The following is a 13,779-nucleotide window of genomic DNA, read 5'->3' as shown; positions in this document are numbered from 1 at the left end:
TTGTATTTCCGTATCAGTCCTCAAACTCACTCAATGCATGTTTAGCTGAGCCTCAGTAGTTTTCCTTAATTCTAAGTGATCCTCAACCAGTTTGAGAAGCTGATAGGAAATGGTGTTATATAGCTGGGAAAAGCATATGCAATACTATGATATAATTTTACAGTTAGAAAATGGAAAACCAGTTTTCATAACACAAAAAAACTTGTTTTTATTAAACAAATTTAGCAGTAAACGGTATCTATAACTTATATACACAGTACTATGTACTAAATACTACTCCAATTGCTTTACATATAATAACTTATTTATCCTCATCATTTTACTCATTTTATTTTTAAAACAACTCCAAGGAGGAGTTCTATCAATATCCCTAGTATTAAAGTGTGTAAGGCATAGGGAAGTTAAGTAATCTTCCCAGTCACAGAGCTCGACAAAGCTTCTTTACTGGTAGAGATTCAGAAGATAACCTATTTTCTGAGCAACCTCATCACCCAACATTCTTCACTGGGGCTGAAAATAGTGCTGGAGGCATGAGGGCACTCATATACTTGTACATACTTACAGTTATATAACCACTAGACTAAAATGAAATGACTCACAGTAGTAGGGCTCTAAAGAATTCCGTATTGTTTATACCATAGATAGGCTCATTCAAGGGAACAAAGGATATTTGCACATGGATATTCACTACAGCAGTGGTTTTTGTTTGTTTGTTTTTAAGAGAGTTTATTTTTACTTTTTAAAATTTTTGGCCTCGCAGTATGCAGGATCTTAGTTCCTGGACCAGGGATCAAACCCATGCCCCCTGCAGTCGAAGCACAGAGTCTTAACCACTGGACTGCCAGGGAAGTCCCTACAGCAGTGTTTGTGATGACTAATGACTGAAAACAATATCAATGTCCATCAGTAGGGGACAGGTTAAATACATTTTGATATTTCTACAGGGGAATGCTGTACAGCCTTTTAAAAGAATGGGATAGTTTATACTTATGGATATGGGAAAAATACCTTATAGTATAAAGTGGAAAAAAAAAAGGTGTAGAATAGCAGGTATATTACGATTCAACTTGTGTGAGAGAGAAAAGGAGAGGGATATATATTACACATGTGCTTGAATATGATCAGAAATTTTCTTAAGAATAAACAAATTATTTACAGTGCTTACTTCTGGGAAATAGGGAATGGGGAAAAGGATCAGTACATAGAGGAGAAAGAGATTTTTGTTTTTATATTATATCCTTTTGTATTGAATTTACTTTTACCAAAAGCACATACTGCTGATTTTAAATTAGCTTAATTAAAAATGGAGTATTGTAGAGCTTAACATCCTTTCATATAGTGGTTCCTAACAATATACCAGTAGGTAATGATCAGTGATGAGATGTGTCCCAAATAATTTATTTCTAATAGTAGTTAAGCTAGAGAAGTTTATGAATGATTTTTTATAAACAAGAATAAAATCAACATCCTTTTAATTAATCCACTAATGTAACGGGGATAAAAAGAGAGACTTTAATATTCAAGCAGAGGGAAAAGAGAGTTATATCCTAAAGATGATTATTTTTAGAAGAGGCTGCATCTCAGAGGAATGGAGGTCCTCAATAATAATAATAATAATAAATTAAAATAAAAAGGATTCCCCCAATCTGGAAGTCCTCAGAGATGCAAACACCTTTCTTAAAAAATAAGGAAACATCTTTATGTGATCTCCAGATTGGGGTGGGAGTGTCCCAGAAAATGGGCAAGAATTTGTTTTCATCCTTTTAAATATGTATGTTTTTGTATTTTATAAGTAATATATTTACAGTGTTATTCATACATTATTTATAATTAAATATACAGTATTTAGAGGATGGTTGCTCAAAAAAAAGTTTTATTGATAGGGCAAGCAATTAAAAATGTTTGGAAACTACTGATGTAGTCCAACAAATTTAATACAGTGAAGAGGAAAGCATTAAATGGCCATTCCACGGTCAAAGGATGAAAAGTAAAAGCTGTGAAACAGTCAGTGTACAACGTCTGCAATTTTTTGACCATTCACAATTATTCTGACCATCCAAATTTAATTACTTCATTCTTCTGAAAAGGCCTCCAGCCTTTCTGCGGGGAGTTCTCCACTGCCATCTTGCACAGAACTGTGAGAGCCTTTAAAAGCTCAGAAAGCTTCCAACTACTTCCAAAAGTGAAAGTACTTATCCAGTGATTTTTAAATATCTCTGCCCCACTCTTAAACTGTCCTCTCCGCACAGACCAACTGGAACTCTTTGAGTAAGTCAGACAAATATATTCCTCATTTGTCGAGGGGCTCATCCTCTGCTTCACACTCCTACGCACCACTCCTGTTACGCAGAATAAACATCCTCCACACCACCAAATCAAGTTCTTTTTCCTCCAAACTCTATTAAGGGTTCCCTTTCCTCTAACTGCCTGACCACCTCTGATTCCTGGGACTTTAGTGCTGATGGGATTGCAAGGATCTTCCCTCTCTCCGAATCTCTCCAGCAACTCATTAGCAGGATCATTCGTCAGGCCCTCGTTTGAGTTACTGTCGCCAATGTTTCTGCGATCTCTGCCCTCAAGACTTTTGGTTTGTTGGGTCCCGCCTCCCCTTCCCGACACTAAGTTTGTTTAGGGCCTGAGCGCAGGGGCCTGGCAGGTTCTCTCCGACGTCAGCTGTTGCGTACACAGGTCAGCCTGAGCAGGCCGCTCAGGGAACAAGGCCGTCCTGACAGGACCGCCCGGAGCGCCTTTCTCCGTCGCTCCCGGAGGAGAAACGTCCTGGGGATGGGGTAAAGAGTGCATATGTGCCTAGAGGCTGCACAGGGCGACCCCGAAGCCATCCGGCGGGGCCAGCTGGCGGGTGGACGATTAGAACTAGGCCTGGTAGGTGAAGGGAGGCGGACTGAACGGCCGGATCCGGGACTGAATCAGGACGGGGAGGGAATCCGAGTGTGGCTGCTTTGGCAGCCCCGCGGGTCCTGTGGCGGGGGTGACCGTTACAAGGCTCAAGGAGGCGAAGAGTTGGGGAGCGTCCCCCACTCACCTGGAAGAGGCTGTCGCCGGAGGCTCCAGCTGCCCCCCTCCCAAATTTAAGCCACGTCAGCTCGGGAATCCCGTACGCGACACCTACCGCTGCAGCGCCCCGCCAAGGGACTCAACCACTGGCTGTTGGGACGGAAAAGGGGATTAGGCTATGGACGAATCAGGACTTAGCAGCCGGGCGTTACCAGGGAGACCAGGCACGCCTTGTTTGTAACTAACTCATCAACAATGACAGAGACCAATCAACGTCTGGATGTGCTCCGCTTCCTCAAAGAAACAGCCAATGGACTCTGAAGAGTAGAGGAGGGGCAGAGTCAGACGGGAGCAAGGGTTCCGGAAGAAAATCTAGGGAAGAGCCGGAAATGCCGGGAGGGCGGGCGTTCTGGTAAGGTCAGGTGTTGATGGGACGGCCGATTTCTTCTAATTCTTCCGCGGGATTGGCGGTGCCTGACCCAGTTTAGGGCTTGGGGTTTTGCTGAGACACTGCACCCCGGGAAACCAGCTGCCGTTAGGATTGTTGAATGAGCTGTGAAGGGAGTGGGGATGTGGGTTTTGCTCTTAGAGTCATAAAATATTAGAGCCAGAAGGTAGGTGGTCTAATATGACTTTTTCATTTTACTGATGAAAAATGAGAACCACTTTAAAGTGACTTGCCCAAAGACAAACAGCAACTTACTGATGGAACTTGGGCAAGAACCTGGCGTTTGTATGAAAGGATCAGAGATGTTTCTAAGGACATGAATGAGAGAGAGAATAGTGAACACTAGGAAATGCGTTTTAGGAAGTGGGGCTTGAACTGGCCCTTAAACAGAGGTTGAGGGTTGAGGGCTTGGGTCCTGGAATGGGAGTCAGTGACTAAGGAAAGGGGGGAAAGTAGCTTACTGTGTACCAGGCACTCAGCCCACTATATGCATCCTCACCCTAGTGCTTACATAACCCTTTGAGGTTTGAACATCAGTAAGGCCTTTGCTGGCTACCCATCTAAAATTGTAGTCCCCTGTAATCACCGTGTACTGTTCTTAGACCTGGAGATATTGCTGAGACCAAGAAATAAAAGTTCCTGTCCTTTTGAAAATAATAATTTAGTGAGGAGAGAGAAAATAAACAGTTGGCCCTTGGACCACACAAGTGTGAACTGCACGGGTCCACTTATACACTGATTTTTTTTTCAGTAATAAATACTACACTATCTGGCCTGGTTGAACCCGTGAACGGAACCACCTGTAAGGAAGAAACATGTATAGGGAGAACCAACTCCCTAATTTATTCTGGGGTTTACGACTACAGAGGGTCAGTGCTCCTAATTCCCATGTTGTTCAAGGGTCAACTGTAATATGGTAGATGGCAAAATGCTTAGGAAAGATGCAAGCAGAGATGGAGTATAGTGGGTGCGGGGGACTGCAATTTTAGAAAAACTGAGACCAGGCATGCTGGCTTTTGCTTCATTCTCTTGTACTTCTTAAAACTTGGAATGTAAAGGGCAGCCCTTCCAGGGCCCAACATGAGCCAGGGCTTGCAGGGCTTATTCTGCAGGCTCTCCAAGAGATTTTATTTGTGGTTAGTGAGCAAGGGAATGTTGCTGTATATCAATTGCAGCTGTTTAGGGTTGAGGCACCCAGCTGACTGCATCAACAGCTGAAATTGCTCCCTGATGATGTGCAGACCTTTCATGTAGCTGGTCTCTGTGAGTTATATTTAAATACAGTCATTAAATAAAATCCTCACTAATCAGGATTCCCTAGTGGTAAAGAAGTCTAAATTATGAGATCTGGATTTTGTATGAAAGTATCTGTGTATACTTGTCCACAGAGGTCTGGGTCTTTATCTATATTCCCCTAGGTCAGCAAAAATCCCAGAAGGATCCAGAGTGTACCAAATACCCAATACTCAAAGCCTAAGAAAAGACTGTTCTGAAATCCCTAGCCCTCATAAGTAGTAAGTCATGGGTGTCTCCTCTGGAAGTGCAGAGATGCCTGTGCATACTTTGGTGCCCATTTCTTGACTAGGGCCTGCCTACAGAATGCAGCCACAGTAGACGGGACTGGTGTCCCACCTACATTGAGGACAGAGGGACTGCCGCTGTGTGAATTGTTTGGGCTTTGTTCTGGTGTCCCAAGGAGGCCAATATGACATGGGGTAGATTTCAGGCCATTTGTCTCCATGTCGCAGTTGGTAGTCATCCTTCATGCCAATTAACTCCTAGAAACAGATGCCAGAGGAAGCTCTTTACAGGAATTAGGACTTTTGTTCTCCTGACTTTCCTCCTGGGAATGTCAGCACTCCTGATTAAGCACTAGACCCATGGAGAGACTGAGCTGACTTTAGGAAAACTGAGACCAGGCCTGATGACTTCCAGCTTCCTGCACTCCTTAAAACTTGAAATGTACAGCAGCCCTTGATGTGTTTTTTTCCAGCCCAGCTCCAGTTTTTGCTCTCCATGGGTCCCTGTAGATAGTCTACCTTTGACGATGGAAGAGATTAGGATTTGGGGGCTCTTCTGTCTGTGGAGCTGCAGGTGTCTCCTTGCCTCCTGCTGAATGAACTTTGGGATGGGGACCAAGGATGGCAGGTTGTTTCTTGAGAAGGCTATAAGTGTGGAATGAGTAGATGTCCTGATTCAGCTTCTCAGAGGCATCAGAGATGCCTGAGGGATACAGAAACTTGCTGATTTATGCTCTTATCTTGATATTAAGGCCTTGATATTAAGGTCTTTCAGCTCTTGCTGGGCATCCTCAAGCAGCAGCGGTTTTGCCCAAAGGTGGGCAGGGCTAAGCAGGAACCCTGGCACATGGGAGAACAGGAGAGCTGAAGAGACCAGGCATTCTTGCCTGGAAGATGGCAAGAGTTGTCTCCCAGCTCTTGCTAGGATCTGCTCCTCTGACAGTTGAAGAAGAAACCACTGTTAAAACTCCCCCTGTGTCTTCAGGGGCTAGAGATGCTATAACTGTTTGACTCAAAGGCCTGGAATAATCCAGGCTCCAGGAGAATTGATTGAGCCCTCTTCTAACTTCAAGAGTCTTCCCCCACAGAATCAGCAGGCTCTGGATACTTCATGGAACATGTGGAGCCAGGCAGAAAATCTTGGAAGCCCTGGTGGGCAAAGGGTGGGAATGGCTGAAACAAGTGGGATTATTCTCTATAGGGGATGAAGCCACAGTAGTTTGTAGAGGAGAAGCAACATTTATGCCACAAGAACTCAGTTACTATTTCTATATGAATTGTTACTGAGCATTTACAATATATGAGGAAGTCATATGGGGAGCAGTGGTGACTTTCTCATCCTGAGGCACCTAGAGCCAAGGGCATGAGGAACCTGAAATCAAAGAGAAGAAAATTCCTAGGAGATGTAACCATACAGCTCTTATTCAGCATTGATTCAACAAATACTTACTAAGCACAGACCATGTGTCAGGCACTTTATGTGGCTTATTTTTTATCTGGGATCTAAGAATAAATCTCGGGCCTTTAAAGCAGGCTTTGTGATGGAGACTTCTCTAGCCCATCAATTTGAAAAATGTTCTTATCATGTATCTTAGGGGATGTGGTAGGCCCCTTTTTTGGAGAACTCCCAAGTACTATAAAAGTCCCTCAGGATACAACTATATTTAATGGTTAATATACTAGCACGAAGAGGTCACTAGGACTCAAGTTACATATCAAATTGGCATCTCTGATATGCTTCATAGGTACTTTCAAGGACTGTATCACTAAAGCCTACCCTCATCAATATTCCTAGTTTAGAATATCAAAAAGTTTAACATAGTTACCCCACTACTGCTGGTATAACTAATAAATTTGCATGTAGAGCAGATATTGTGAGGAAGTCTGTAGACCTCCTAAACATCTCTAAATTGTCCTAGGTGTGTCCTGCTCAATGAACTCGCCTTGATCTTTATTAGAAGATTTCTTTAACAATTAAGAGATTTTCTGCATTTATTACTTTAGAGTTCTGCGCATGCTGTTTAGGAAGGTGTATTCAACCTAGAGTCAAAACTAAGATATTAATAGGTTTTGTATAACCAGCAGTTAACAGTCTCTCTTCTGATCTCTGAAGCAAGTGCAGCCCTAGCCTTTTTCTCCTGCTTCATTCCTCTCAGCCCTCAAGATGACCAACCTTCTAATTTCCTTGGCTTACACACATTTTAATTAGGCTGACAGGCACAAGAAATACAGGCTGATTAATATGAGTGAAAGATTTGGCTGCATAATATATAGACCCAGTAATAAGACACCTTTTAGGACTCCTGTAGGGACACAGGTGTTGAGTCTCTGCTCCCTTGGAGACTCTTTTCCATGAAGATACATGACTTCTTTATGCCTGTAATGCTGAGGGTTGCACATTCTAGAGACAGCCATCTAGGACCTTGCCTCAACTCGCTCTCTCTTTTTTCTGTAATATTTATTTATTTATTTGGCTATGCCAGGTCTTAGCTGCAGCACGCGGGATCTTCGTTGTGGTGTGCGAGATCTTTAGTTGCAGCATGCAGGATCTTTTACTTGTGGCATGAGGGATCTAGTTCCCTGACCAGGAATTGAGCCCGGGCCCCCTGCAATGGAAGGATGGTGTCTTAACCACTGGATCACCAAGAAAGTCCCTCAACTCTCTTGTCCTCTCTATGTCATATGGGCATCCTATGAAGCCAATTTATTCATTCCATATTTATTACTTTAACTTGATCTATTTTTTAATCTTTCTATTCTGCCTATTAGATATTTTTTTGAGTATATTACATGAGAATTCAAAGCACTTAAAATTGCTTGGGTCTCTTAATGGGAAGGCAAGACTGCTTTTCCATGTGTGCTAGCCAAATCTTCACGCAACAAATAGTTACCAAGTGCCTTCTTCATAATACATTGGTTGAATAGATATACTGTTTTTTCATTCACTCTTCATGGAACACTCCCCTTCTACTCCTTGAGCTGCCCAATTCATTCTTTTTTTTTAATCATAAAATTCTTTTCTATCCACTTTATATTTTATTTCCTATATTTAAAAAATTTTTAATTTTATATTGGAGTATAGCCAATTAACAATATTGTGATAGTTTCAGGTACACAGCGAAGCAACTCAGCCATACATATACATGTATACATTCTCCCCCAAACTCCCCTCCCATCCAGGCTGCCACATAACATTGAGCAGAGTTCCCTGTGCTATACAGTAGGTCCTTGTTGGTTATCCATTTTAAATATAGCAGTGTGTACACGTCGATCCCAAACTCCCTAACTATCCCTTCCCCCCACCCTTCCCCCCAGTAACTGTAAGTTGTTCTATAGGTCGGTGAGTCTGTTTCTATTTTCCAAATAAGTTCACTTGTATCATACCTTTTTAGGTTCCACATATAAGGGATATCATATGATATTTCTCTTTCTCTATCTGACTTACTTCACGCAGTATGACAATCTCTAGTTCCATCCATGTTGCTGCAGATGGCATTATTTCATTCTTTTTAATGGCTGAGTAATATTCCATTGTATATATGTACCACATCCTCTTTATCCATTCCTCTGTCAGTGGACATTTAGGTTGCTTCCATGTCTTGGCTATTGTAAACAGTGCTGCAATGAACATTGGGGTACATGTATCCTTTCGGACCATGTTTTTCTCTGGATATGTGCCCAGGAGTGGGATTGCAGGGTCATATGGTAGCTCTGTTTTTAGTTTTTTAATGAACTGTTCTCCATACTGTTCTCGAAAGCGGCTGTACCAATTTACATTCCCACCAGCAGTGTAGGAGGGGTCCCTTCTCTCCAAACCCTCTCCAGCATTTACTGTTTGTGGATTTTTTGATGATAGCCATTTTGACTGGTGTGAGGTGATATCTCATAGTTATTGCATTTCTCTAATAATTAGTGATGTTGAACATCTTTTCATGTGCCTCTTGGCAATCTGTATGTCTTCTTTGGAAAAATGTCTATTTAGGTCTTCTGCCCATTTTTTGATTGGGTTGTTTGTTTTGAGGATATTAAGCCTCATGAACTCTTTGTAAATTTTGGAGTCTAATCCCTTGGCAGTCACATCATTTGCAAGTATTTTCTCCCACTCTGTGGGTTGTCTTGTCATTTTGTTTATGGTTTCCTTTGCTGTGCAAAAGCTTTTGAGTTTAATTATGTCCCATTTGTTTATTTTTGTTTTTATTTCCATTATTCTGGGGGACAAATTGAAAAAAATATTGCTGCGATTTATGTCAGAGAGTGTTCTGCCTATGGTTTCCTCTAGGAGTTTTATAGTGTCTGGTCTCACATTTAGGTCTTTAATCCATTTTGAGATTATTTTTGTGCATAGTGTTAAAGAATTATCTAATTTCATTTTTTTAGTGTAGCTGTCCAGTTTTCCCAGCTCCATTTGTTGAAGAGACTGTCTTTCCACCATTGTGTAGTCTTGCCTCCATTGTCATAGATTAATTGACCATAGGTGTGTGGGTTTATTTCTGGGCTTTCTATCCTGTTCCATTGATCTATGTTTCTGTTTTTGTGCCAGTACCATACTGTTTTGACGACTATAGCTTTGTAGTATAGTCTGAGGCCAGGGAGTCTGGTTCCTCCAGCTCTGTTTTTCTTTCTCAAGGTTGCTTTGGCTATTCAGGGTCTTTTGTGTCTCCATACAAATTTTATGATTTTTTGTTCTACTTCTGTGAAAAATGCCATTGGTAATTTGATAGGAATTGCATTGAATCTGTAGATTGCCTTGGGTAGTATACTCATTTTGATAATATTGATTCTTCCAATCCAAGAACGTGGTATATTTTTCCATCTGTTTGTGTCTTCTTTGATTTCTTTCATCAGTGTCTTATAGTTTTCAGAGTACAGGTCTTTTGTCTCTGTAGGTAGGTTTATTCCTACGTATTTTACTCTTTTCGATGCGATGCTAAATGGGATTGTTTCTTGAATTTCTGTTTCTGATCTTTCATTGTTAGTGTATAGAAATGCAACAGATTTCTGTTTATTAATTTTGTAACCTGCAATGTTACCAAATTCATTGATGAGCTCTAGTAGTTTTCTGGTAGCATCTTTAGGATTTTCTATGTATAGTATCATGTCATCTGCAAACAGTGACAGTTTAACATCTCCTTTTCCAGTTTGGATTCCTTTTATTTATTTTTCTTCTCTGATTGCCATAGCTAGGACTTCCAAAACTATGTTGAATAAAAGTGGCAATTGGGCTTCCCTGGTGGCGCAGTGGTTGAGAGTCCGCCTGCCGATGCAGGGGACACGGGTTGGTTCCCCGGTCCGGGAAGATCCCACATGCCGCGGAGTAGCTGGGCCCGTGAGCCATGGCCGCTGGGCCTGCGTGTCCAGAGCCTCTGCTCCGCAATGGGAGAGGCCACAACAGTGAGAGGCCTGCATACCGCAAAAAAAAAAAAAAGTGGCAAGAGTGGACATTCTTGTCTTCTTCCTGATCTTAGAGGAAATGCTTTCAGCTTTTCACCATTGAGTATGATGTTAGCTGTAGGTTTGTTGTATATGGCCTTTATTATGTTTAGGTATATTCCCCTCTATGTCCACTTTCTGGAGAGTTTTTATCATAAATCTGTGCTGGATTTTGTCAAAAACTTTTCTGCATCTGTTGAGATGATCATATGGTTTTTATTCTTCAATTTGTTGATGTGGGGTATCACACTGATTGATTTGTGGATATTGAAAAATCCTTTGATCCCTAGGATAAATTCCACTTGATCATAGTGTATGATTCTTTAAATGTATTGTTGGATTCAGTTTGCTAGTATTTTGTTGAGAATTTTTGTGTCTGGGTTCAACAGTGGTATTGGCCTGTAATTTTCTTTTTTTGTGGTATCTTTGTCTGGTTTTGGTTTCAGGGTGATGGTGGCCTCATAGAATGAGTTTGGGAGTGTTTCTCCCTCTGCTATATTTTGGAGGAGTGTGAGAAGGATAGGTGTTATCTCTTCTCTAAATGTTTGATAGAATTTGCCTCTGAAGCCATCAGGTCCTGGACTTTTGTTTGTTGGGGGTATTTTAATCACAGTTTCAATTTCAGTGCTTGTGATTAGTCTGTTCATATTTTCTATTTTTTCCAGCTTCAGTCTTGGGAGACTGTACCTTTCTAAGAATTTGTCCATTTCTTCCAGGTTGTCATTTTATTGGCATATAGTTGCTTGTAGTAGTCTTTTATGATCCTTTGTATTTCTGTGGTGTCAGTTGTAACTTCTCCTTTTTCATTTCTAATTTTATTGATTTGAGTCCTTGCCTTTTTTTTCTTGATGATTCTGGCTAAATGTTTATCAATTTTGTTTTTCTTTTCAAAGAACCAGCTTTTAGTTTCATTGATCTTTGCTATTGTTTTCTTTGTCTCTATTTCATTTATTTCTGCTCTGATCTTTATGATTTCTTTCCTTCTACTAACTTTGGGGTTTGTTCTTCTTTCCCTAGTTTCTTTAGGTGTAAGCTTAGGTTGTTTATTTGAGATTTTTCTTGTTTCCTGAGGTAAGATTTTATTGCTATAAACATCCCTCTTAGAACTGCTTTTGCTGCATTCCATAAGTTTTGGATCATTGTGCTTTCATTTTCATTTGTCTCTAGGTATTTTTTAATTTCTTCAGTGATCCATTGGTTGTTTAGTAGCATATTGTTTAGCCTCCACGTGTTTGTGTTTTTTATAGTTTTTTTTTCTTGTAGTTTATTTGTAATCTCATAGTGTTGTGATCGGAAGAAATGCTTGATATGATTTCAGTTTTCTTAAATTTAAGGTTTGTCTTGTGGCCCGGCATATGGTCAATCCTGGAGAATGTTCCATGTGCACTTAAGAAGAATATGTGTTCTGCTGCTTTGGGATGGAATGTTCTATCAATTAAGTCCATCTGGTCTAATGTGTCACCTAAGGCCTGTGTTTCCTTATTGATTTTCTGTCTGGATGATTTTTCCATTGATAAAAATGGCTTCTTAAAGTGCCCCACTATTATTGTGTTACTGTCAATTTCTCCCTTTATGGCTGTTAGTATCTGCCTTATATATTTAGGTGCTCCTTTGTTGTGTACATATATATTTATAATTGTTATGTCTTCTTCTTGGATTGATCCCTTGATCATTATGTAGTGTCCTTCTTTGTTTTTTATAACAGTCTTTATTTTAAAGTCTATTTTGTCTTATATGAGTATTGCTACTCCAGCTTTCTTTTGATTTCCATTTGTGTGGAATACCTTCTTCCATCCCCTCACTTTCAGCCTGTATGTGTTCCTAGGTCTGAGGTGGGTCTGTGTTAGACAGCATATACACGGGTCTTGCTTTTGTATCCACTCAGCCAGTCTGTGTCTTTTGGTTGGTGCATTTAATCCATTTACATTTAAGGTAATTATCGATACATGTATTCCTATGGCCATTTTCTTAATTGTTTTGTGTTTGTTTTTGTAGGTCTTTTTTCTTCCCTTCCTCTTTTGTTCTCTTCTCTTCTAGTCTGATGAACATCTGTAGTGTTGTGTTTGGGTTGCTTTTTCTTTTTCATGTGTGTATCTGTTGTAGTTTTTGGGTTTACTGTTCCCATGAGGTTTTGCTATAACAGTGTATATATGTACAAGGTATTTTTTTAGTTGCTAGTCTCTTTCCCACCTAGAGGAGTTCCTTTAACATTTGTTGCAAAGCTGGTCTGGTGGTGCTGAATTCTCTTAGCTTTTGCTTGTCTGTAAAGCTTTTGATTTCTCCATCAAATCTGAATGAGAGACTTGCTGGGTAGAGTATTCTTGGTTGTAGATTCTTCTGTTTCATCACTTTAAATATTTCCTTGCCACTCCCTTCTGGCTTGCAGGGTTTCTGCTGAGAAATCAGTTGATAATCTTATGGGGATTCCCTTGTATGTTATTTGTCATATTTCCCTTGTTGCTTTTAATATTTTTTTGTCTTCAATTTTTGTCAATTTTTTTACTATGTGTCTCAGTGTGTTCCTCCTTGGGTTTATCCTGCCTGGGACTCTCTGCCCTTCCTGAACTTGGTTGACTGTTTCCTTTCCCATGCTAGGGAAGTTTTCAGCTATTATCTCTTCAAATATTTTCTCAAGTCCTTTCTCTCTCTCTTCTCCTTCTGGGACCCCTCTAATGTGAATGTTGGTTTATTTAATGTTGTCCCAGAGGTCTCTTAGGCTGTCTTCATTTCTTTTCATTCTTTTTTCTTTATTCTATTCCACGGCAGTGATTTCCACTATTCTGTCTTCCAGGTCACTTATCCATTCTTCTTCCTTATTTATTCTGCTGTTGATTCCTTATAGTGTATTTTTCATTTCAGTTATTGTATTGTTAATCTCTGTTTGTTCTTTAGTTCTTCTAGATCTTTGTTAAACATTTCTTGCATCTTCTCAGTCTTTGCCTCCATTCTTTTTCTGAGACCCTGGATCATCTTCACTATCATTATTCTGAACCCTTTTTCTGGACAGTTGCCTATCTCCACTTCATTTAGTTGTTTTTCTGGGGTTTTATCTTGTTCCTTCATCTGGGACATAATCCTCTGCCATTTCATTTCATCTAACTTTCTGTAATTCACTCAGTTCATTCTTTAGTTCATTTCTTTGAGGGACTTCTTCTGGTCATCTCCCAGACTAAGTTAATGACTCTCATATACACATCATTTCCTGCAAAATAATAGTCATCACAGTTTAAATCATTTACTTGTTTAATGTTTATCTCTTCTATTGGAACATAAGCTTGATTAGCAGAGACTGTATGTGCCTTCTGCATCTAGCACAGCATCTTTTACGTCATAGATGCTTATAGGTATTCATTGAATGAATAGTAT

General features: G+C 40.3%; 1 protein-coding gene across 1 annotated transcript in view; it reads right to left on the bottom strand.

Moving 5' to 3' along the window:
* The window catches only part of GOLGB1 (golgin B1), an 85,903-nt gene extending 82,814 nt beyond the window's left edge, over positions 1-3,089 (bottom strand). The window contains exon 1 of the mRNA XM_060150503.1: positions 3,044-3,089. The gene's annotated coding sequence lies outside the window, so the exon portion shown is untranslated. The remainder of the gene's footprint in view (positions 1-3,043) is intronic.
* Between the last annotated feature and the right edge of the window lie 10,690 nt (positions 3,090-13,779).

The sequence above is a fragment of the Lagenorhynchus albirostris genome, chromosome 5 (assembly GCF_949774975.1).
Source record: "Lagenorhynchus albirostris chromosome 5, mLagAlb1.1, whole genome shotgun sequence".
NCBI classification, from domain to species: domain Eukaryota; kingdom Metazoa; phylum Chordata; class Mammalia; order Artiodactyla; family Delphinidae; genus Lagenorhynchus; species Lagenorhynchus albirostris.
Note: the sequence above shows the minus strand (reverse complement) of the source record. Positions and strands in the feature narration are given on the sequence as shown.